General features: G+C 54.2%; 1 non-coding gene and 2 pseudogenes across 1 annotated transcript; all 3 read right to left on the reverse strand.

The window, feature by feature from the left end:
• Positions 1-6,606: 6,606 nt before the first annotated feature.
• LOC144122303 (U2 spliceosomal RNA) lies at positions 6,607-6,803 on the reverse strand. The gene has a single exon (XR_013312900.1). It is a non-coding gene; the product is annotated as a U2 spliceosomal RNA (small nuclear RNA).
• A 6,006-nt stretch (positions 6,804-12,809) lies between these two features.
• LOC144122311 (U2 spliceosomal RNA) lies at positions 12,810-12,978 on the reverse strand (annotated as a pseudogene).
• A 5,187-nt stretch (positions 12,979-18,165) lies between these two features.
• Positions 18,166-18,337, reverse strand: LOC144122310 (U2 spliceosomal RNA; annotated as a pseudogene).
• Positions 18,338-25,454: the final 7,117 nt, after the last annotated feature.

Raw genomic sequence — 25,454 nt, forward strand, 5'->3', positions numbered from 1 at the left:
TGTGACTGATCATACTATTCGTTTCTGAAAAACAAGCTGTCAGGCACACGTACCTCTCGCTACTTACATCCTCACACAGCCGAACTAAGCCACTGCCAATTTTTTTGCCTACGACGACACGAAAATTTCCTCGCACGGTAAAGGTACAAAGCTTTGCTGTAAAATTAGCTGCGGTTTAACTACTGCTGAACCTGGTTACAGAGCGAAAGTTGTGGTGTATCGGGCAACTAGACGCGGCTTGGTGTCTGTAACGTTGAGTGCGTTCCGAACACTAGATAGGCAGCGCGCCAACCCTGCCACCCAGGCAGGTGGCAGTTAATGGTTGATCGCGAGAGGTTTGTCACTCAGTGAACGCTGCCGAATATGGCTGCAGTGCCGCGTCTTCTTCTTCTTCTGTTGTTGCCAGGAAAAACGAAAACGAATGTGCACAGGCCTGCCCACTGGCTCAAGCTGAACCACAATCGCTACCACGTGCAGAAAGTAGGAGAGTTTAAAGAGAGGATAGAAAGGACGCGCGCTATAAAGCCCCAGGCCGATCCCGGAGGCAGTGCAATACCGGGACAACCGGTGGCGGAAGTGAACCAACCTTCAAGCACACCGCCACATTTCCAAAAATATATTGGGTTCAAATGGGATCCGGATCAGCTATTCTATAACCGAAAACGGCCCAGTGTCTGCCAAAATGTTGTCAGTGCTAAGGCGTGCGGCCCACATCTCTTTCTCCCCACGACCACGCACCTCAAAACGCCATTGAGGCGTCCACTGACCCAGGGAGTCAGTTATGCGTCCTTCCTTTCTTCAAAATCATAGGACTCTACAACGCTGTGAACTCCAACGCCAATGAACACAATGAACGCCGACGGCCTATAACTTAATATAATAATATTAATTGGCTGGAGGAAAGGAAATGGCGCAATATCTGTCTCAGATCTCGGCGGACACCTGAACTGCGCCGTAATGGAAGGGATAAAAGAGGGACTGAGAGAACTAAGGAAGAGGCGCCGTAGAGGAGGGCTACGGAATAATTTCGACCACCTGGATATATTTACCGCGCACTGTCATCGCACAGCAAATGGGTGCCTTTGCGTTTCGCCTCCATCGAAGTGCGGCCGCCGCGGTGGGGTTCAATGCCGCGCTTCTGCTACAACGTTGTCGATGCCAACGCATGCAGCGCACATCTGTCACTACCGCCACGTAGGTCAAAGTGGGCCTGAGGTGCCCACTGTCCCAGAGGGCCAGTCACTCACCTTTCCTTTGCTTTCGATCGAAGCTTCCCCTCTTTATCGGTATCGGCCCAGCTGCGGCTCGGTACGTCACCTGGTTATAAAACACGGCAAACAAGCTACGGAAGGGCGCAGTAAAGCTTTCCCTTTAAAACTATAATACTTTGAACAATAAATTCTGAGGATATGTCTGGGGAGTGAAACTGCTGTGTGCAACGCGCCCAGTGCTTGTATTGAATTGGCTCTTGGGGAAAGAAATGGCACAGTATCTGCCTCAAATCTCGGCGGACATCTTAACCGCGCCTCAAAGGAAAGAATAAAGGAGGGAGGATCTTAGAGAAAAAAGGAATAAACAGGTGCAGTAGTGGAGGGCTCCGCAATAATTTCGGCCGCCAGAGGATCTTTAACGTTCACTGACATTGAAGAGTACACGCGCGCCTTTGGGTATCGCCTCTATTCAAGCACATCCGCCGCGGGCAGGTTCGAACCCGGGTACCCCAGATCAGTAGCCAAGCGCTCTAACCCCTGAGCCACCGCGGCAGTGCTTCACAACTGTTCTTTCTAGGACGCTAAATGAAGTAGAGGATTGTCACTACCGTGTTTCCCCTTTCCATCCCTTACATCGCGGTTAACGTCCAACCAGACTGGGACACTACTGCACCTCCCCTTCCTTCATAACCTAACCTAAGCTTTGAGGTGTCCACTAAGACAAAATTACAGGACTGCACTTTGTCCCCTCACCTCTTTCATTTCATTTCTCCGTTCTGCCTGCTATCCTTTAATTTCCCCTGCCCCAGCTCAGGTGCTTCAGTATCGATGGCAAAAATCTTTTCGTTTCTTTTTATTATTATTTTAATAAAGTCACTTACTATTACTTGTCTCCGTAAGAACGGAAATGCGAAAGGTTTTCCATTTCCTCGCTTTCACCCTCCATTGATATTTATTATTTTTATTGCGAAAGCAATACTGCTCGCACTTTCGGCCCATCGGTGGTCGTGGCGCCTCCTTACACAGCTGCGCGTCACGTGATCGTGTGACGTCACGCCAGACCGAGAGACGGGGTCCCAGCTTGCGGCATCGATGGTGGAGGCGAAGCCTTGCGCGCCGCTGCTGCGGCGCTACCGAGAGAGGGCGCTCGCTGGTGTGACTTCACGCCAGACCGAGAGACGGGGCCCCAGCTCGCGGCATCGATAGTGGAGGCGAAGCCTTGCGCGCCGCTGCTGCGGCGCTACCGAGAGAGGGCACTCGCTGGTGTGACGTCACGCTAGGAGGATAAATTGGGCTACAGCTCGGCACCTCGCAGAGGTCGGCGCGCTGCATTGCGCTATGCCGGATGATGTGTACAAGGCGAGGCTGGAACGATCTGCTGCGGCCAAGCGACGGCACCGTGTTGAAGAAACAGAAGAACGAGAGGAACGGCGAGCTAAACAACGTGCGTATGCAGCAGCGTGGCGAGCACGCCGATCAACATCGCTTGATGCGGGTGCATCTACAAGTTCAGGACCAAGTGTAATGAGTGGAGTTAACGGTAGCGAAACTATGGAGACAACCAGTAGTTCGGAGACAGGTTTCATGGACGCTCTTAATGCCGAATAGACTATCATGGATACTTCAAATGGTGACGATGCTACATCTATGAATAGTGTGGAACGCTACAACTTCAACAGAAGAAAGCGCCGTACTGAAGAAACGCTGGAACAGAGAGTAGAGCGTCTTGCTAAAAGAAGAGTGCAGTATGCAGCCAAGAATGGAAAACGCAACGAGGCGAGACGAAAGCAGAGAGCCCAAGGGAGCGAGGAGCGCTTGATTAAGAATCGGGAGAAGTCTCTCATCACGTCCGAACCAGACGGTGACCTGACAGTGACGGTAGAAAAACAATGTATAGCCATAAGTTTAACAAAGGGCAACCATGCCCACACCATCAGCCGAACCAAGCCGCAGCCAAGGGTATTGCTTTCGCAATCTTCCAGGCTTAACCAAGCTAAGCCTTCAGCCAATTTTTTTAGTTTATTGCTTAAAGTTTTGTTTTTATTTTCATCTTTTACTTTACTTCGTTTTGTTTATTTCCTTTGCTTTCGGATTTATATTTTTCTTTTCAGTTATCTTCTATATTTTTATTTATTTTCAATGCTGCAGTTTAATTATTTGCACATCATCAACCAAACATTTCCCATTTCAAGATCTACTCACGCACTAACCAACACAAAATTTGCACATTTATCTCCACAGGATAATAACATTAATTGGTTTTTCGGGAAAGGAAATGATGCAGTATCTGCCTCATATATCGTTGGACACCTGAACCACGCCGCAAGGGAAGGGATAAAGGAGGGAGTGAAAGAAGAAAGAAAGGAAGAGGTGCCGTAATGGAGGGCTCCGGAATAATTTTGACCGCCTGGGGATCTTTAACGTGCACCGACATCGTACAGCACACGGGCGCATTAGCGCTTCTCCGCCATAAAAACGCAGCCCCCGCGGTCAGGTTATCCATACGACGACATATTCGTGCGGGCAAAATATAAAGCCGCCACGGTGGCTGAGTGGTTATGACGCTCGGCTGCTGACCCAAAATACGCGGTTTCGAACCCCGCAGCGGCCTTGTGCTGGGCGATGTTAGTGCACGCTAAAGATCTACAGGTGGTCGAAATTATTCCGGAGCCCTCCACTACGGCACCTCTTCCTTTCTTCTTTCACTCCCTCCTTTATCCCTTCCCTTACGGCGCGGTTCAGGTGTACAACGATGAGACAGATACTGCGTCATTTCCTTTCCCCAAAAACCAATTAAAAAAAGAACCTGGCAGCGGCGGTCGAATTTCGATGGAGACAAAATTCTAGAGAATCAGCCGTGGTGGCTCAGTAGTTGCCGCGCTCGGCTACTGATCCAGTTTAGCCAGGTTCGAACCCGACCGCGGAGGCCGCGATTCGATGCAGGCGAAACGATAAGGCGCCCGTGTGCTGTGCGACGTCAGTGCGTGTTAAACATAATAATTATAATTGGTTTTTGGTGAAAGGAAATGGCGCAGTATCTGTGTCATATATCGTTGGACACCCGATCCGCGCCGTAAGAGAAGGGATAAAGGAGGGAGGGGAAGAAGAAAGAGGTGGCGTAGTGGAGGACTCCGGAATAATTTTGACCACCTCGGGATGTTTAACGTGCACTGACATCGTGCAGCACACGGGCGCATTAGCGTTTCTCCTCCATAAAAACGCAGCCCCCGCGGTCGGGTTATCTCCACACGACGACATATTCGTGCGGGCAAAATTTAAAGCCGCCACGGTGGCTCAGTGGTTATGACGCTCGACTGCTGACCCAATAGACGCCGTTTCAACCCGGCAGCGGCCTTTTGCTGTGCGATGTTAGTGCGCGATAAATATCCCCAGTTGGTCGAAATTATTCCGGAGCCCTCGACTTCGGCACCTCTTTATTCCATTCTTCTTTCACTCCCTCCTTTATTCCTTCCCTAACGGCGCGGCTCAGATGTCCAACGATGAGACAGATACTGTGAAATTTCCTTTCCCTTAAAACCAATTATTGTTAGTTTAATCTTTACTCGGAAACACACGCGACAAGGAACGTGGTTCGCATTGTTTTGCAGGGGCCGTCATCACACATAATGCGGTTTGCACTTCACACGAAGGCATTGAATGACGTCAACACCTTTAGAAGCAGCTGCAAACCTATTGTTTACCGCTACACGTAATTGAAATTGTCGGCACCGCGCGTAGGAAATATTCGTTTCCTTACGGCGCAGTTTGGGTGTGCACCGAGGTATGTGACAGGCGTAATTTCTTTGCCTTAAAACCAATTTTCATCTCATTTGCCCCGCCGCGGTGGCTCAGTGGTTAGGGCGCTCGACTACTGATCCAGAGTTCCCGGGTTCGAACCCGACTGCGGCGGCTGCGTTTTCATGGAGGAAAAACGCCAAGGCGCCCGTGTGCTGTGCGATGTCAGTGCACCTTAAAGATCTTCAGGTGGTCGAAATTATTCCGGAGCCCTCCACCACGGCACCTCTTCCTTTCTTCTTTCACTCCCTCCTTTATCCCTTCCCTTAAGGCGCGGTTCAGGTGTCCAACGATGAGACAGATACTGCGTCATTTCCTTTCCCCAAAAACCAATTAAAAAAAAGAACCCGGCAGCGGCGGTCGAATTTCGATGGAGACAAAATTCTAGAGAATCAGCCGTGGTGGCTCAGTAGTTGCCGCGCTCGGCTACTGATCCAGTTTAGCCAGGTTCGAACCCGACCGCGGAGGTTCGAACCCGACCGCTGTGGCGCCGCGGGCAAGTCGGGTTTCTTCGGAGCATTGCCGGAGGCAGCAGCCGCTGCGTAGGAGCGCGGGCGAAGGCAGTCGGCCGTCGCGTGTCTCCCGGAGCAGCGTCGGCAGCTCGCCTCGCACCCAACCGTGTCGTGTCCGAAGACATCGCAGCGGGCGCATCGCGGCGTCCGGCAGGCCGCGCCCACGTGTCCATCCTGGCCGCAGCGGGAGCACACTTTCCGCACTCCCCGGTAGTCGAACATAACTCGGTGCCCCTGCACTGTCATGAAGTTTGGAACGGCCTGCTTCATCTCCATCTTGATGAGGCGTTGGCCGTTTCCTACGTGACAGCGTCCCTTGAGCGAAGGGTGGCTGATTTCCAGGACTTTCCCGTAGGCGCTCAGTGCTGTAGCTAGTGCAGCGTCCCCGACGAAGAGCGGCACTCGGAACGCCGTCACGACGACCATGGATGGGCCGACGCAGGCGACAGGCACAGAGGTGCCATTCACGGTGAAGGCGCCCTCCGCCGCGGCCGAGGTCACGGCTACACAGAACTTAAATCCTCCTTGATGCTGGAGGCTTTCCAACCCTTTGGGGCCGATTATTTCTTCCAGGCAATCGACGACGTCATCAGCCGTTGCGTCAGCGCCGAGCACGAACAGGAAACAATGCGCCTTGGGTGGAGGCGCCCGGAACTCTGGGAGACTGCAGCAGGACCGGCAGGAGGCATGATGGCAGTTCGGGCAGCGCCGGTCAGCCCCACTGGGTCAGGAAACGGCACCCGGGCGGCCGGCGGGCAGCACGGCGCCGCGTCGGCGATCCCTAAGGTGTCCGACAATCGCAGCACTGCGCAGGTTCTTGTGTTCTTCCCAGGAACCAGCACTGACAGTAGGGAAGGCTGGTGGGTTTTGCTTCTACAAAGACATGACCGGTTCTGGCGCACGCGAAGAGCGCCGACGCTGAGCGCGTACGCCAACAAATGTTGCTTGGGTTTACCGCGCCGTGAGCTCGGGGCAGGCCTCTGCGCATGGCACGCGCCAGAAACGGAGAGTCTCTGACCTGCAGAAATAAGAAGGGCCCTTTTGAAGAAATTCTGACTTTTGATTCTTGACGGCCTCACCCCGTAAGGGGTGAGTGGGCTGATCCCAGCGGCACTGCAATGCCGGGTCAACCCGTGGCGGAGGTAAGGCAAGCCGCAAGCACTCCGCCCGATTACAAAAATAAGTTTAACATCTAGACCCCAAATAGGAGCCATATCAGATATTAAGCTGATAAGAACAGATACTATGCAATTGATCTTAGCCGTTATAGAGACCGAGAAGCGATAACCTGACGAACGACCCACGATTCGGAGCCCCTTATGTTGACCCTCCAACTAGCTCCCACCACTGCGTTAGCCGCCAGCGCCAAAGCTCTCGAGTTGCAGAAACAGTTTTGATGCGCCTGCTCCATCCTCTCACTGCGCCTTTTGGGGCGCCTGTCTTCTAGTGAAATGAAGCTAGTAAATCTCTAATCTTCTCGCAAGTTTCATTGCGATCATTCAGAACCAAGGCGACGCTCGGCTTGGCAGATTGTATGCTGGCTAGTGAGCCGACCGTGGCCCCCCATGGTGGCACCGGGAGCGATCAATGCCGACGGCCGCCGCGTGGAGCGCTGCTAGTCGGGAGGGCTTAGGAGGGCTTAGTGCCTCGACGCCAGCGCCGCCATTCAGGGTGGTGCCATCCCTTGACCGCACCTACGCCGCCTTTTCTCGCTGCGACGCCATTTTGAATCATAGCGGGCGGGCGCAGTTGCTCGGTACTAGCAGCTGTGCTTGCGTTGTTCCAGGCACAGCGGCTGCGGATTACTCGCCGGTGGTTCTACTTGTTTGAGAGTGCTTGACCACATGACTGACGAGCTTGTCAAGTCCACCGAGTCATCATGAGTTTATGGCCGGCTGTTGTGTGAACATGTGCTCCTGGTCAGCGCTTTAAGGCCTGCGTTGTTTTCGCTTCCCCCGGGACTCGGAGGACTAGTGAAGCTCAATTTTTAGGTAGCAGTTTTTTTTCTAAATGCCTAACCCATCCCCACCCAATTTTGCAGGCAAAATAGGAATTGCACGCATAGGCACGTTAAAAATTGCAGTTTTTTAAAACAACCGTTTCTGGTTGATTCTCACAAAGCGTGACTTTTCAAAGTCGATCACAGTCGTGCCTCATTAATATGGACAATTTGGTTCCAGAGCAAAATTTTCCATAAAGCGAGTCGCTCATGATCATGAATCATAAAGAAAAAATGTGATTAAGGCCTGCAACTGTGCATATTGGTGTCCAGCGAAGTTGAACTTAGACATTATTTTCGGAGGTGCAGACCCATTGTCCTGGTCGCCATAGTGCTTGAAATAATGTGCAGCTTTAAGCGCCTAGTGGTGTATGATATGCTTGAAGAAGTCTTGTGGCTCAATTACCCAATTACTACTACGACTGCTGACATCTCATGAACCGATACTATACGTACATCAGCGCACAGTTGGCCGACGACTGCTGAATGCAACTTCCTGCGTGGCACAAGCTGTAAAGAGCTTTCATCGCAGTCGTTCGTGCAATATAGAAAATAGTGAGGTGCGTCAATTCGGCAACTGTGAAGTATGAAACCACCAAAGAAAAGGTTATCACTGAGCCATTCGCACTTTTTCATTGCATTCTTCTGATGTCGTATGCTAAAATGCAGAAATTTAAGCACTTAGTCGGGAAATAGAGATTTTGTTCTCATCTCCGCCCATATTGCCAGGACAAAAATACGTGGGCCCTATTGGGCACTGTGCACTTTACTCCTGTCCATTGTCAGGACTGCGAGTTTTCATATTAACGAGAGGGAAACAAATTCAAAAAGTTTGGTCCCCAGAAAAATTACATAATTCGAGTGGTCCATATTAACGGGGGTCGTATTAACAAGGCGCGACTGTACTTTAATAATAATAATAATAATTGGTTTTTGGGGAAAGGAAATGGCGCAGTATCTGTCTCATATATCGTTGGACATCTGAACCGCCCCGTAAGTGAAGGGATAAAGGAGGGAGTGACAGAAGAAAGGAAGAATGAGGTGCCGTAGTGGAGGGCTCCGGAATAATTTCGACCACCTGGGGATTTTTAACGTGCACTGACATCGCACAGCACACGGGCGCCTTAGCGTTTCTCCTCCATAAAAACGCAGCCCCCGCGGTCGGGTTATCTCCACACGACGACATATTCGTGCGGGCAAAATTTAAAGCCGCCACGGTGGCTCAGTGGTTATGACGCTCGACTGCTGACCCAAAAGACGCCGTTTCAACCCGGTAGCGGCCTTTTGCTGTGCCATGTTAGTGCGCGATAAATATCCCCAGTTGGTCGAAATTATTCCGGAGCCCTCGACTTCGGCACCTCTTTATTCCTTTCTTCTTTCACTCCCTCCTTTATTCCTTCCCTTACGGCGCGGCTCAGATGTCCAACGATGAGACAGATACTGCGAAATTTCCTTTCCCCTAAAACCAATTATTGTTAGTTTAATCTTTACTCGGAAACACACGCGACAAGGAACGTGGTTCGCATTGTTTTGCAGGGGCCGTCATCACACATAATGCGGTTTGCACTTCACACGAAGGCATTGAATGACGTCAACACCTTTAGAAGCAGCTGCAAACCTATTGTTTACCGCTACGCGTAATTGAAATTGTCGGCACCGCGCGTAGGAAATATTCGTTTCCTTACGGCGCAGTTTGGGTGTGCACCGAGGTATGTGACAGGCGTAATTTCTTTGCCTTAAAACCAATTTTCATCTCATTTGCCCCGCCGCGGTGGCTCAGTGGTTAGGGCGCTCGACTACTGATCCGGAGTTCCCGGGTTCGAACCCGACCGCGGCGGCTGCGTTTTTATGGAGGAAAAACGCTAAGGCGCCCGTGTGCTGTGCGATGTCAGTGCACCTTAAAGATCCCCAGGTGGTCTAAGTTATTCCGGAGCCCTCCACTACGGCACCTCTCTCTTCCTTTCTTCCTTCACTCCCTCCATTACCCTTTCCTTACGGCGCGGTTCAGGTGTCCAACGATATATGAGACAGATACTGCGCCATTTCCTTTCCCCCAAAAAACTAATTATTATTATTATTTTCCTTGCCTTACGGCGCTGTTCGGGTGTCCACCAAGATATGTGTGACAGGCGTCATTTCCTTTGCTTATATTGTCAAACGGGCAAGGCGTCGCGCCGAACAGCGTGTCGTGGAACCCTTGGCAACCCTGCATCACGCTGTCGCATCGCGCTCCTAAAACGAAGCTGGAGTTTTTCTTTGTTTTAATTTTTGCATTTATTTTCATATAATTTTCTTCCTTTTTTCTATGGTGTATTTATATCTTTTTTATTTGAATTCTTCATTATTTTATATTTTAATTATTTTATATTACCACTCCTTTATGTTCAGTATGATAGACGACTTCTATGCTGTTGGGTACTTTTCGTGTCCTGGAGTTTTTTGCTGACGACGACACGACAAGTTCCTTCGACACCAGAGGTATCAAGCTTCGCTGCAAAAACTTTTTTCTAGCGACCGCCGTCCACGGTGTGCATGAAAGCACCTTTACACAGAAAAACAGCGCGCAGTAAACGACGCAGAGAGTGTATGCCCCTGTACCGTCAGAGCTCGCAGGTAAACAAACCAGCAAGCAGTTCGCAAAAGAAACGAGGAAATTTCGTTTAAAAGATATCTACCGCAATGAACCAACAAAAAATTCGGGGAATTGTAGCTTAACGTGTCGGGAATTAAACTAGAGCAGACAGCGCGAAAAAGAGGATGTCGTAGGAAGGACGCGAAGACGAGCGCAGTGCTCTTCATACAACCTCTTTTTTTTGCGCTTTCTGCACTTATGGATTACCTACTGACCCAGCATCTGTTTTGCGAAATTAAATGAATAAGCAGGATATGCCCAAAACAGGCTGTCATTGCCCCTGTAATCCTTTGCGCACCTCGACAATTGTACTTCTTATCCCTTCCCATCTAATTTCAACTATACTGTCTCGGCATATTTCCTATAGGAAACCGCTTATCTCATCACCAATACCTTCTTCTTTTAGTATGTTTCACAGGTGGTGGTGGTGGTTTTTATTAAAATAATAGTAAAAAGGAAGAAAATGAATTTTGCTAGCCCCGGCATCTGCCATCGATACTGAAGCACCTGAACTGGGGCAGCGGAAATAAAGGATAGCAGGCAGAATGGAGAAATGAAATGGAAGAGGTGAGGGGACAGGAAGAGAGGATAGGGGGATAAGTAATATGTACAAACTATTTACACAATAAGAAATGCGTCCAGGTTGTGCGCGTGATTAGTTCATTTTAGAGAAATTAAATCACAGACGCGCACAGCACTGTGTGGGCTGCAACTGGAGTGGGGCGTCCAGTTATTAATCGTTCAAGGTAGAACTCGCGGAGCGTTCGGTCACTGCGTGTAACTACCTGACGGAGAACAGACGGGACGTCAAGCCCGTGTTTTCGAGGAATGCACAGAGCCTAACCAAAGTTCGCGCACCAGTGCACGCACTGCCCTGCGGCCACAATAGCGTCTTGATGGAGTCTGGAAGTGTGCCCTGCGCCCTATAGGCCGCGAGCATATCGCGACGAGCATCGGCGTACGCGGCACAGTGAAGGAGCAGGTGTTCTAGTGATTCCACTGCACCGCATACGTCACACACATCACTCGTCGCGATTGCGTGACGCGCCCGTCATTCATCTGGCCACACGCAGCCAATGCGCGCGCTGAGGATCATTGCACGTTTTGACCGTGTAAGTGCGCGACAGCCGGTGATACTGTTGATGCGCTCACCTCCTGCGATGCGTGGGTCGGGGTGCTGCCTTCGGAGATGGTCGTGGATGGCCGCACTCACGTCCTCCAGCGCAAGAGGCGGCAGATCGCTGGCAGGTATTTGGTGTGCAGCGGTCGCGAGGTCGTCAGCTTCTCAGTATTTAGAATTTCGAAAACGCGATTACCCTCGCTGGTGTGGCTCGACAAAATTTGGCTGCGTCGTGCGAAAATACGCGCGCTTTCGAAAGTACGCAGGAAACGTAACCCCTCCATTACACGTAACTAGTCAAAAAAGCCAGATTTTGTCGAGCCATGGAGAGAACCGAGGGTAATCGCATTTTCGAAATTCTAAAAACTGATATGCCTATTACCGACGACAGCTAAAAATCTCTAATTGCCATTAGGCGCCCAACTCTACTAGTTAAAATGTTACTTAATCAGCTTAAGACGATTCGCCTGTTTTCTGGAGTCCGCCAACACTGGTAATACTCCGCCGCACATGCTTCCGCAAAAGCCATATTTTTTACCCCAAGAAGCCTACTTTGGAAAATTTTTGAAAGTGTTCGCTGAAAGTTCCGGTAGTATTACAACGTGGGAGTGCGCTGTTCTAAACTACCAGGGGAAGAAAGTAAACTAGTATGAAAACAAAACGCAGTGTTGGCCGTGGAATGGGATTTTCTTGGCGGCATAGAATAACTTCGGGGTACGGAGCAATGTTTGTAAATAATTAGGAGATATCTTGTAGTGTTGTATGTGATGCGTCAATAATCCGCATGCGAGGTTTTCCATGCTCGGAATTTCGGCGCTTTCACGCGTGTCGCCTATTCGCACAGTTTTTGTGCAAGGTTTATCAGGATGACACCTTCTGGTAATTTACATTTTTCAGCTGACGGTGCAAGGTACGGTGGTGGTAGCGACAGCCACTGATCAACAGTTCTCAAGAGCCAACTCAAATCGCCCTTCCTGGGCGAACACGATCAGCGTCGGCGCTCTTGGCGTACGCCGAACGGGCGTCGAAAAGGGCATGCATCTCCATGTTCCTGGCGCTGGCTCGCTTCCCCTCTCGAGCCGAGGGAGGGAATTTCAAGCCGTGAAGAGTTGGGGGCGATGAATGGCCAACTTAAGCCGCGAAGTTCGGGAAACCTGGAAGAGCTTCAAGCCATGAAGAAGAGTCACCGAGGTCCTCGCGATTCTCCCATTGTTATAAACCGGACCCCTCTTCCGACGCGTAAGCGAGCGCCCGTGCGCTGACCCCGATATCTAGCACGGAAAAATCTCGGCGCTTCGCCTAGGTTTGTTGGCGTCTCCTGCAGTGCGCATGCGTAGACCGGTTCTGGCGCACGCCAAAAGCGCCGACGCTGAGCACGTACGCCAACGAAGTGTCGTTGGGGCTTAACGCTCCGTGAGCGCGGGGCAGGCCTCCGCGCATGGCACGCGCCTGAAACCGATAGTCTCTGACCTGCAGAAATCAGGAGGGCGCTTTTGAAGAATTTCTGACTTTTGATTCTTGAGGGCCTCACCCCATAAGGGGTGAGTGGGCTGGTCACAGCGGCACTGCAATGCCGGGTCAACCCGTGACAGAGGTGAGGCGAGCCTCAAACACACCGCCCAATTACAAAAATAAGTTTAACATCTTGACCCCAAATAGGTGCCATATCAGATATTAAGCTGATAAGAACAGATACTATTAAGAGAAGTTTATTGGACTGAGAACAAGCAGGAACTCTCGTCCCTCAAACAAACAGTGATACAAAAACGACCTAAGTCGTCGGTGGTACAAAAAACCGCACATAACAAAGTGCACATGATAAAAACACTTTACAAAAAACACACATGACAAGAATGCACATGACAAGAGTGCACTGAAAGAGTTCTTGAGCGATGTCGCAGAAGTTCACGTCACGCGATCTTGTGTTGGAGCTGAGACGAGCCCCAAACATGCGTGACATGAGCCGCCAGAAGATTCTGGCTACTACGTATTCGAACAGTGCATGCTCTAATGTTTCCACTAGACCGCACTACGGGCTACGGGCGGAGGGTGCCACGCCCCATGCTGCGATGCGGTCAGCCGTGGGTAAAACCCGCCAGCCTCGCAGCCAGCTAAAGTCGCGCACCTGCGCAGGGAGAGATGAATGTCTCAGGTCTCGCCACCGCGCCTGCCCGCTCCTTGTCAATTGTTCCGGTGTTGCTCCTCGTACAGCGAGGAGCTCGCAAACCCGTGTGGGTGGCGTGGCGAATATCTCCACGCCAGGCAGGGCTGTGGTGAGAGACCTGAGGGCACGGCAGGCTTTCCGGAAAAACAGAGGGGGGGGGGGCTGCAAGGCTGAGGGGCCGATACTGTGTTCTGAGAAGAAAAGGGGGCGCGATGTTCCGTGAAAGTAGGCAAGGAGCCCCCTTCCCGGGTAGTCCGTATTGTCGACAAGGTCGCGGATCCCTCGCAAGGCGAGGACACTGCACAATGTGGGTAAATGAGGGAGGCTAAATCCCCCCATTTCTGTAGGAAGTCTGAGCAGAGCTCGTGCTACTGTCTCAGTCTTACCTGCCCAAAAAAACGAGCCACAGAGAGTGGACATGCGTCGCGTGAGGTTACGGGGAGGGTAGGCGACTCTGACGACGTAGATTAGGGGGGGCGCATACCGATGATCGGATGATAAACGCGCGCTCTGCGAGAGAAAGGCGAAAGCGCGCCGCTACGGTCAAGCGTCTTTCTGCGGTAGCTCTGAGCTGAGTCCATGTTTCTCGTCCCGCCTCTCCGGACGCGAGAAAGTGAACACCCAATACTTTTACGGCGGAGACCCACTGCACGTCGCACAGCAGATCCGATGAGAATGCGCCAAAACGCAGCGCTCTGCTCTTGCCCCCGTTCAGCAGGGCGCCGGACAGCTCGCTGTATTCTTCAAAGAGCCGTAAAAACGCCGCGTAGCTGTGCTCGTCCCGCAAAAACAGGGACACATCATCGGCGTACGCAGAGACCTTAACTTGGCCTTGGCCAGGCAGGGGGAATCCGCGTATTGATGGACTGTCGGTTATGCGACGTAGCAATGGGTCGATGCAGAGTACGAAAAGCATGGGTGACAATGGGCATCCCTGCCTAATGCCGCGAGAGATGCAGAAAGGAGCGCTAATCGCTCTATTTATACTTAAACTGGCTGTAAGCCTGGAGTAAAGAAGATTAATTCTTTCAATGAATTCGGAAGGGAAGCCAAAGGCTTCTAGGATCCTAGGAGGTACCGGTGCTCGACACGGTCGAACGCCTTGGCTTGGTCCAACGAGACGAAGCAGCCCGGGATCGCCGCTCTCGAGGTGAACGTGAACAAGTCACGAGTGAGTGCGAGAGCGGAGAACACCGAGCGGCCCGGCACGCTGCACGTCTGCGCAGGACTGATGAGCGTGGGCAGAGCCGTGCTCAACCTGTTCGCAGCAGTGACGCCACGATCTTATAGTCTGCATTGAGCAGAGTGATCGGGCGCCACGCTTGCGGGTCGGATGGGCACCCGCCAGGCTTCAGGATGAGCACGACTCTGCTTTCCCGGAAGGAGTCCGGTCTAGCTCCATCTGTCACCAAATTGTTCACCATGTCGAGCAGGTGACCACCCAAAACTCATAAAATCGCGTGTAAAAACTGATCGGGATTCCGTCAGGGCCGGGGGCCGAGGCGGTTTTCATTGCATTTAGCGTGGCGCGGAGCTCGTCCCGCGACGCCGGCGCGCAGAGGTGAGCCGAAAGCTCCTCCGGGATCGCGGGTAGGTCCCCGCAAAACTCGCGGGTCGCCTCGCGAAACTCCCGGCCACCCTCCCGTTCGACGCCAGAAGCAAACAGCTGTGACACGTGGCGTGTGAACACGTCACGAATGTCGGTGGCGCTGCTGCTCCTAGCCCCGTCGGGAAGGACGACCTCTTCTATTAAAGCGGGGGAGTCCTCGCTGAGGGCGCCCGCGCATACTTGGCGCAAGACCAAGGGGTCTGCTATGGGCCTGCCCTGGGTTAAAGCTTGCCTCGCCGCACGGGACGACTGCCGCAGCAGCGTCCCGTACCGCGCCTTTAGCAGGTTTAAATAGTCCTTCATAGCGAAGGTGAGCGGCGCGCCTCTTTTTAGTATACGAATGCGCGTCAGCGTCTCATTAAGTTCTCGCGTGATACGTGATCCTCGTAGGCGGCCCTCTCCGATGAGGAGGGAGCGCCACTCGGCTTTCCGCTCATCCCAGGGCACGGGTAAATAATTACGCGCGCCAGGGGCACTCAGCGCACGTTTTAACGAAGCGACGCTCGACGCGTCTGTCAGTATGCTGGAGTCCATTCGCCACGTGTTCACACGTGGGGCGCACCCGCCGAAGTCCAGCACTACTGACAGAGGTCGATGATCAGAGATGCGCGGAGTGCCCCTGGGGAACTCGAGCACACTACAAGAGGTGACGAAGCGCGCTAGCTTGGGGGGGAGGAGAAACTTATCTAGTCTGCTGGCGGACTGTCCTCTTTCCCACGTAGGCCCGAAGGTGTTGTCGTGCTGGGACACCCATGTATCAGATAAATGAAACTGGATGCAGAGGTCCGGTAGTGACCGTGCTCCGGCGTAAGGCCGACCTTCCCGCGGCCGTGCACATCTCGCGAGGGGTCGAGTACACAGTTGAAGTCGCCTACCATGAAAGTGGGGTACGTATCGAGGAGAAAAGAATCTAGTGATTCAAAAAATTGCGAAGAATCGCTCCGTCGCGCCGGCGCGTAAACCACCAACGCCCTGACACGTCTGCCGTTAAGCACTAAATCGACGGCCAGTGTGCGGCCGTCGATCCCGTACGTGCAGTGCGCGCCCGAGCGCAGGGAGCCGTCCAAAAATACTACACCGACACCGCACGAAGCGGCGTCAGTGAGTGAGAAGAACGCGGGCGCGAGGAAGCGATACTTAAAGTTTGTGACATCACGTGGGTCACGGAAATTACATTCTTGGAGGAACAGAATGTCGACGCCCTGCGCGCGGGCGAAGTGCATCCCCTCCCTCTGTTTGTCTAGTGATCGAAATCCCTGAACATTCAGGGAGAGGAGATGCACGGCCGCTATTGCGAATAAACAGGCCGCCGACATTCTGTTTGCAATTCTAGATATCTCCGCCATTGGCGGAGTTGATCACTCGCGCGACCTTTTTCGGTTTTGACCGAGAGGCCCCTTCAGGAGTGGCATCGGAGTCTTTGGCCGGTGACAGTGCATGCTTGCCGGTTGACCCTTTGTTGGAGTGCGGGTCGGTGGAGTCTCTTACCGAGTCATGCTGGGCGGTGTCGGTAGGCAGTGGCGCACCCAGAGCGTGGTCCTTGGGTTCCAGGGTGGCTTCGTCTGGGGTGTCCGGTGGCGACCGGCGCCGCCGTCGTCGTCGAGACGCACCTGCTGCGTTCGCCAAGCTGGGTCGTGGGAGCTGCTCGCAGCGGAGGTCCCCTGTCAGGCGGAGTGTCGCCTGGCGTGAGGTTGCTGCATCGTTCTCATCCGGGTAATCGCACGAGTCGCTATCGCTAGACGATCCCGAGGTGAAGAGCGGCGGGAGGTCGCTGTTCGGGGGGAACATGAGAGACTCAGTCGAGTCTCCGGTGTCTGCCGACTGCTCCCCCGATGGTGCGGTAGGCTCCGGCTCGGCCTGGCTCGAGGCAGCGTGGTCTGCTTCTGTAACAGGCGTGTCGGTGTCTTCGCTCGATGCGGGCACTGCGACCTTCGGCATCGAAGCGGGAACAGGGTTCTCGGGCTGTGGCGCCGCGGGCAGGTCGGGTTTCTTTGGAGCGTTGCCGGAGGCAGCAGCCGCTGCGTAGGAGCGCGGGCGAAGGCAGTCGGCCGTCGCGTGTCTCCCGGAGCAGCGTCGGCAGCTCGCCTCGCACCAACCGTGTCGTGTCCGAAGACGTCGCAGCGGGCGCATCGCGGCGTCCGGCAGGCCGCGCCCACGTGTCCATCCTGGCCGCAGCGGGAGCACACTTTCCGCACTCCCCGGTAGTCGAACATAACTCGGTGTCCCTGCACTGTCATGAAGTTTGGAACGGCCTGCTTCATCTCCATCTTGATGAGGCGTTGGCCGTTTCCTACGTGACAGCGTCCCTTGAGCGAAGGGTGGCTGATTTCCAGGACTTTCCCGTAGGCGCCCAGTGCTGAAGCTAGTGCAGCGTCCCCGACGAAGAGCGGCACTCGGAACGCCGTCACGACGACCATGGATGGGCCGACGCAGGCGACAGGCACAGAGGTGCCATTCACGGTGAAGGCGCCCTCCGCTAGCAGCTTTTGTGCCGCCGCGGCCGAGGTCACGGCTACACAGAACTTAAATCCTCCTTGATGCTGGAGGCTTTACAACCCTTTGGGGCCGATTATTTCTTCCAGGCAATCGACGACGTCATCGGCCGTTGCGTCAGCGCCGAGCACGAACAGGAAACACTGCGCCTTGGGTGGAGGCGCCCGGAACTCTGGGAGACTGCAGCAGGACCGGCAGGAGGCATGATGGCAGCTCGGGCAGCGCCGGTCAGCTCCACTGGGTCAGGAAACGGCACCCGGGCGGCCGGCGGGCAGCACGGCGCCGCGTCGGCGATCCCTAAGGTGTCCGACAATCGCAGCACTGCGCAGGTTCCTGTCCAGATCGTACGGCGGGTGTCTGAACGTTCTTCCCAGGAACCAGCACTGACACTAGGGAAGGCTGGTGGGTTTTGCTTCTACAAAGACATGACCGGTTCTGGCGCACGCGAAGAGCGCCGACGCTGAGCGCGTACGCCAACAAATGTTGTTTGGGTTTACCGCGCCGTGAGCTCGGGGCAGGCCTCTGCGCATGGCACGCGCCAGAAACGGAGAGTCTCTGACCTGCAGATATAAGGAGGGCCCTTTTGAAGAAATTCTGACTTTTGATTCTTGAGGGCCTCACCCCGTAAGGGGTGAGTGGGCTGATCCCAGCGGCACTGCAATGCCGGGTCAACCCGTGGCAGAGGTAAGGCAAGCCTCAAGCACTCCGCCCGATTACAAAAATAAGTTTAACATCTAGACCCCAAATAGGAGCCATATCAGATATTAAGCTGATAAGAACAGATACTACGCTATTAAGAGAAGTTTATTGGACTGATAACAAGCAGGGACTCTCGTCCCTCAAACAAACAGTGATACAAAAAACGACCTAAGTCGTCGGTGGTACAAAAACTGCACATAACAAAGTGCGCATGTTAAAAACACTTAAAAAAAACATGACAAGAATGCACATGACAAGAGTGCACTGAAAGAGTTCTAACAGTTCACGCCGTGAAGTTTGCCGCGCACTCGTGTCACTTGTAGACCACGGCACACAGCAAAAAACGCGCACACAATTCTGCCGGTGGCTAGAACGGCAGAGTCAGCACAGCCACACGGCCGCGACGTACATCGATAAAGCGGGTGGACCACCGCCGAAGGAATTTGTGTTCCTCTAGCGTCACAAGGTCTTCGCATGCTTGTTCTAGCATACGTGCACGTACACGCTGCAGTAGGGGGTACATGGCCCTCTGTGGGCGGCCGCGTAAGGCCGCAGCTCCCCTCTGCCGCCATAGGACAAATGCGCCGACGCAAAGTAGCATGCGGACGAATGGCTCACGCGATCTTGTGTTGGAGTTGAGACGAGCCCCAAACATGCGTGACATGAGCCGCCAGAAGATTCTGGCTACTACGCATTCGAACATTGCATGCTCTAATGTTTCCACTAGACCGCACTGCGGGCAACGGGCGGAGGGTGCCACGCCCCATGCTGCGAGGCGGTCAGCCGTGGGTAAAACCCGCCAGCCTCGCAGCCAGCTAAAGTCGCGCACCTGCGCAGGGAGAGATGAATGTCTCAGGTCTCGCCACCGCGCCTGCCCGCTCCTTGTCAATTGTTCCGGTGTTGCTTCTCGTACAGCGAGGAGCTCGCAAACCCGTGTGGGTGGCGTGGCGAATATCTCCACACCAGGCAGGGCTGTGGTGAGAGACCTGAGGGCACCGCAGGCTTTCCGGAAAAACAGGGGGGGCTGCAAGGCTGAGGGGCCGATACTGTGTTCTGAGAAGAAAAGGGGGCGCGATGTTCCGAGAAAGTAGGCAAGGAGCCCTCTTCCCGGGTAGTCCGTATTGTCGACAAGGTCGCGGATCCCTCGCAAGGCGAGGACACTGCACAATGTGGGTAAATGAGGGAGGCTAAATCCCCCCATTTCTGTAGGAAGTCTGAGCAGAGCTCGTGCTACTGTCTCAGTCTTACCTGCCCAAAAAAACGAGCCACATAGAGTGGACATGCGTCGCGTGAGGTTACTGGGAGGGTAGGCGACTCTGGCGACGTAGATTAGGGGGGCGCATACCGATGATCGGATGATAAACGCGCGCTCTGCGAGAGAGAGGCGAAAGCGCGCCGCTACGGTCAAGCGTCTTTCTGCGGTAGCTCTGAGCTGAGTCCATGTTTCTCGTCCCGCCTCTCCGGACGCGAGAAAGTGAACACCCAATACTTTTACGGCGGAGACCCACTGCACGTCGCACAGCAGATCCGATGTGAATGCGCCAAAACGCAGCGCTCTGCTCTTGCCCCTGTTCAGCAGGGCGCCGGACAGCTCGATGTATTCTTCAAAGAGCCGTAAAAACGCCGCGTAGCTGTCCTCGTCCCGCAAAAACAGGGACACATCATCGGCGTACGCAGAGACCTTAACCTGGCCTTGGCCAGGCAGGGGGAATCCGCGTACGGATGGACTGTCGGCTATGCGACGTAGCAATGGGTCGATGCAGAGTACGTAAAGCATGGGTGACAATGGGCATCCCTGCCTAATGCCGCGAGAGATGCAGAAAGGAGCGCTAATCGCTCCATGTATACTTAAACTGGCTGTAAGCCTGGAGTAAAGAAGATTAATTCTTTCGATGAATTCGGAAGGGAAGCCAAAGGCTTCTAGGACTCCTAGGAGGTACCGGTGCTCGACACGGTCGAACGCCTTGGCTTGGTCCAACGAGACGAAGCAGCCCGGGATCCCCGCTCTCGAGGTGAACGTGAACAAGTCACGAGTGAGTGCGAGAGCGGAGAACACCGAGCGGCCCGGCACGCTGCACGTCTGCGCAGGACTGATGAGCGTGGGCAGAGCCGTGCTCAACCTGTTCGCCAGCAGTGACGCCACGATCTTGTAGTCTGCATTGAGCAGAGTGATCGGGCGCCACGCTTGCGGGTCGGATGGGCACCCGCCAGGCTTCAGGATGAGCACGACTCTGCTTTCCCGGAAGGAGTCCGGTCTAGCTCCATCTGTCACAAACTTGTTCACCATGTCGAGCAAGTGACCTCCCAACAACTCATAAAATCGCGTGTAAAAACTGATCGGGATTCCGTCAGGGCCGGGGGCCGAGGCGGTGTTCATTGCATTTAGCGTGGCGCGGAGCTCGTCCCGCGACGCCGGCGCGCAGAGGTGAGCCGAAAGCTCCTCCGGGATTACGGGAAGGTCCCGGCAAAACTCGCGGATCGCCTCGCGAAACTCTGGGCCACCCTCCCGTTCGACGCCAGAAGCAAACAGCTGTGACACGTGGCGTGTGAACACGTCACGAATGTCAGTGGCGCTGCTGCTCCTAGGCCCGTCGGGGAGGACGACCTCTTCTATTAAAGCGGGGGAGTCCTCGTTAAGGGTGCCCGCGCGTACTTGGCGCAAGACCAAGGGGTCTGCTATGGGCCTGCCCTGGGTGAAAGCTTGGCTCGCCGCACGGGACGACTGCCGCAGCAGCGTCCCGTACCGCGCCTTTAGCAGGTTTAAATAATCCTTCATAGCGAAGGTGAGCGGCGCGCCTTTTTTTACTATACGAATGCGCGTCAGCGTCTCATTAAGTTCACGCGTGATACGTGATCTTCGTAGGCGGCCCTCTCCGATGAGGAGGGAGCGCCACTCGGCTTTCCGCTCATCCCAGGGCACGGGTAAATCATTACGCGCGCCAGGGGCATTCAGCGCACGTTTTAACGAAGCGACGCTCGACGCGTCTGTCAGTATGCTGGAGTCCATTCGCCACGTGTCCACACGTGGGGCGCACCCGCCGAAGTCCAGCACTACTGACAGCGGTCGATGGTCAGAAATGCGCGGAGTGCCCCTGGGGAACTCGAGCACACTACAAGATGTAACGAAGCGCGCAAGCTCGGGGGGGAGGAGAAACTTATCTAGTCTGCTGGCGGACTGTCCTCTTTCCCAGGTAGGCCCGAAGGTGTTGCCGTGCTGGGACACCCATGCATCAGATAAATGAAACTGGACGCAGAGGTCCCGTAGTGACCGTGCTCCGGCGTAGGGCCGACCTTGCCCGGTGCCGTGCACATCTCGCGAGGGGTCAAGTACACAGTTGAAGTCGCCCACCATGAAAGTGGGGTACGTATCGAGGAGAAAAGAATCCAGCGATTCAAAAAACTGCGAAGAATCGCTCCGTCGCGCCGGCGCGTAAACCACCAACGCCCTGACACGTCTGCCGTTTAGCGCGAAATCGACGGCCAGTGTGCGGCCGTCGATCCCGTACGTGCAGTGCGCGCCAGAGCGCAGGGAGCTGTTCAGAAATACTACACCGACACCGCACGAAGCGGCTTCAGTGAGTGAGAAGAACGCGGGCGCGAGGAAGCGATCCTTAAAGTTTGTGGCATCACGTGGGTCACGGAAATTACATTCTTGGAGGAACAGAATGTCGACGCCCTGCGCGCGGGCGAAGTGCATCACCTCCCTCTGTTTATCTAGTGATCGAAATCCCTGAACATTCAGGGAGAGGAGATGCACGGCCGCCATTGCGAATAAACAGGCCGCCGACATTCTGCTTACAATTCTAGTTTTCTCCGCCATTGGCGGAGTTGTTCACTCGCGCGACCTTTTTCGGTTTTGACCGAGAGGCCCCTTCAGGAGTGGCATCGGAGTCTTTGGCCGGTGACAGTGCGTGCTTGCCGGTTGACCCTTTGTTGGAGTGCGGGTCGGTGGAGTCTCTTACCGAGTCATGCTGGGCGGTGTCGGTAGGCATTGGCGCACCCAGGGCGTGGTCCTTGGGTTCCAGGGTGGCTTCGTCGGGGGTTTCCTGTGGCGACCGGCGCCGTCGTCGTCGTCGAGACGCACGTACTGCGTTCGCCGAGCCGGGTCGTGGGAGCTGCTCGCAGCGGAGGTCCCCTGTCAGGCGGAGTGTCGCCTGGCGTGAGGTTGCTGCATCGTCCTCCTCCGCCGAATCGCACGAGTCGCTATCGCTAGACGATCCCGAGGTGAAGAGCGGCGGGAGGTCGCTGTTCGGGGGGAACATGAGAGACTCGGTCGAGTCTCCGGTGTCTGCCGTCTGCTCCCCCGATGGTGCGGTAGGCTCCGGCTCGGGCTGGCTCGCGGCAGCGTGGTCTGCTTCTGTAACAGGCGTGTCGGTGTCTTGGCTTGATGCGGGCACTGCGACCTCCTTCGGCGTCGAAGCGAGAACAGGGTTCTCGGGCTGTGGCGCCGCGGGCAGGTCGGGTTTCTTTGGAGTGTTGCCGGAGGCAGCAGCCGCTGCGTAGGAGCGCGGGCGAAGGCAGTCGGCCGTCGCGTGTCTCCCGGAGCAGCGTCGGCAGCTCGCCTCGCACCCAACCGTGTCGTGTCCGAAGACGTCGCAGCGGGCGCATCGCGCCGTCCGGCAGGCCGCGCCCACGTGTCCGTCCTGGCCGCAGCGGGAGCACACTTTCCGCACTCCCCGGTAGTCGAACATAACTCGGTGCCCCTGCACCGTCATGAAGTTTGGAACGGCCTGCTTCATCTCCATCTTGATGAGGCGTTGGCCGTTTCCTACGTGACGGCGTCCCTTGAGCGATGGGTGGCTGATTTCCAGGACTCTCCCGTAGGCGCTCAGTGCTGTAGCTAGTGCAGCGTCCCCGACGAAGAGCGGCACTCGGAACGCCGTCACGACGACCACGGATGGGCCGACGCAGGCGACAGGCACAGAGGTGCCATTCACGGTGAAGGCGCCCTCCGCTAGTAGCTTTTGCGCCGCCGCGGCCGAAGTCACGGCGACACAGAACTTCAATCCTCCTTGATGCTGGAGGCTTTCCAACCCTTTGGGGCCGATTACTTCTTCCAGGCCATCGACGACGTCGTCGGCCGTTGCGTCAGCGCCGAGCACGAACAGGAAGCAGTGCGCCTTAGGTGGAGGCGCACGGAACTCCGGGACAGCAGCAGGACCGGCAGGGGGCATGATGGCAGCTCGGGCAGCGCCAGTCAGCTCCGCTGGGTCAGGAAACGGCACCCGGGCGGCCGGCGGGCGGCACGGCGCCGGGTCGGCGATCCCTAAGGTGGCCGACAAACGCAGCACTGCGCAGGTTCCTGTCCAGATCGTACGGCGGGTGCCTCAACGTTCTTCCCAGGAACCAGCACGGATACTACGAAAGGCTGGTGGGGAAATAGAGATTTTGTTCTCATCTCCGCCCATATTGCCAGGACAAAAATACGTAGGCCCTATTGGGCACTGTGCACTTTACTGCTGTCCATTGTCAGGACTGCGAGTTTTCATATTAACGAGACGGAAACAAATTCAAAAAGTTTGGTCCCCAGAAAAACTACATAATTCGAGTGGTCCATATTAACGGGGGTCGTATTAACAAGGCGCGACTGTACTTTAATAATAAAAATAATAATTGGTTTTTGGGGAAAGGAAATGGCGCAGTATCTGTCTCATATATCGTTGGACATCTGAACCGCCCCGTAAGGGAAGGGATAAAGGAGAGGGTGACAGAAGAAAGGAAGAATGAGGTGCCGTGGTGGAGGGCTCCGGAATAATTTCGACCACCTGGGGATTTTTAACGTGCACTGACATCGCACAACACACGGGCGCCTTACCGTTTTTCCTTGTACTTTCATTTTGGATTAAAATTTTAAGGAAAGATTACTGCAGTTATTTAATGACCTCAAATTCACCTTTTTTGTGTAGGTTTATATGGAAGGTTTATAATGAGTACAAATGGGCTTGAATAAAATACATACAATGAAAAAATATATATGCAGAAATGGGTTTCACAAACTGAGGAATCGCCGCGAGCAATCGGTGCGCATGTTCATTTCGCAAGCAAAGTCTGCATATGAGCGCACCCAAGAGCACTAGCTGGGTGTTTGTGCGCCTGTCAGAAAAATGCAACGAGTGAAAAACATGCAGTAATACTTTGCCCTATCGCCAACGAGAAGCAATCAGTTTTCGTGGGCCTCGAGAAAGAAAACGCAGGCGGAGTGGCAACGTTGGTGGAAAAATTGTTATATACCAGCGCCCACCTGTAAACAAATGTAAGTGCACCCATGTGAGCAATAAACAGGCGAGAAACTCGCAGTTACATTTTGAAAGATTAAAAAGCAGACAACAGTCTTTGCGAGCACAAAAAACGAAAACAGCCCGCACGACGAAAGCGATATCAACCACAGAGCGTGAGCGGCTGGTGACGAGTGGTTGTTATCAAAGCGGAGGACTCGAAAAACCAAAAAGCATGTAGAAGAAGAAAGAAAACAACTTCTTCTACTCGCACGGAGCGGAAGCACATGATGGGCAACGGATCTTTAAAATAATAGCGCGTTTTTCAAACCAACACGCGGCGCACTAATCGTTCAACCTTGACCACTCGGGGCCCTAAATATAATTCGTACAAGTACATCTTTGACCCTCGGATGTTAAAATGGCTATTAGAGTAAAAATATGCGCTGTACGATACTGATGAAAAACACTGTTCAAGCCAAAGCACTCTTAAGCGCGCCGGGGGGCATGAATGGCGTCGTAACGAACGCTAGCGCCGCTGATCCCGTGTGATTCAATATGGCGGCGCAGTTGAAGTTGTCTCCACCCTGAACGGCGGGACTGGAATCAAGGCATCCTAGGAGGACTTGGCGGGCTTTTACGATGCGTACTCGGCCGGACGATGGGTCGGCAAGCTAGGAAAGACAAGGTGGACGGGGGTGGGGAGTTAGTACAGTGCCCAGGAGTGGCACTGTGGGTGCTATTTAGACGAGACCGAGTTCAGGAGCTCAGCCGAGGCAGAGCTTCGCAAAGCACGCTAGCTTCGTGTGCAAGGTACGTAAGCGTTTTGGGGAGGCTTCTCTGACGTTGAATGGGGAATGGGCAGCTAGGATTAATGAACTCAAAGGTGACCTGAAGGTGGAAGGAGAGGAACGGATTAAGTCAGAAACTCAGGTCGCCGAGTCGCTTAAAAGAGAGTAAGCTAATGCCGACCAGTTGGAGCGAATTGTGGGCGAGCTGAAAGAG

Source organism: Amblyomma americanum, chromosome 2 (genome assembly GCF_052857255.1).
Source record: "Amblyomma americanum isolate KBUSLIRL-KWMA chromosome 2, ASM5285725v1, whole genome shotgun sequence".
In the NCBI taxonomy this organism is placed as follows: Eukaryota; Metazoa; Arthropoda; class Arachnida; order Ixodida; family Ixodidae; genus Amblyomma; species Amblyomma americanum.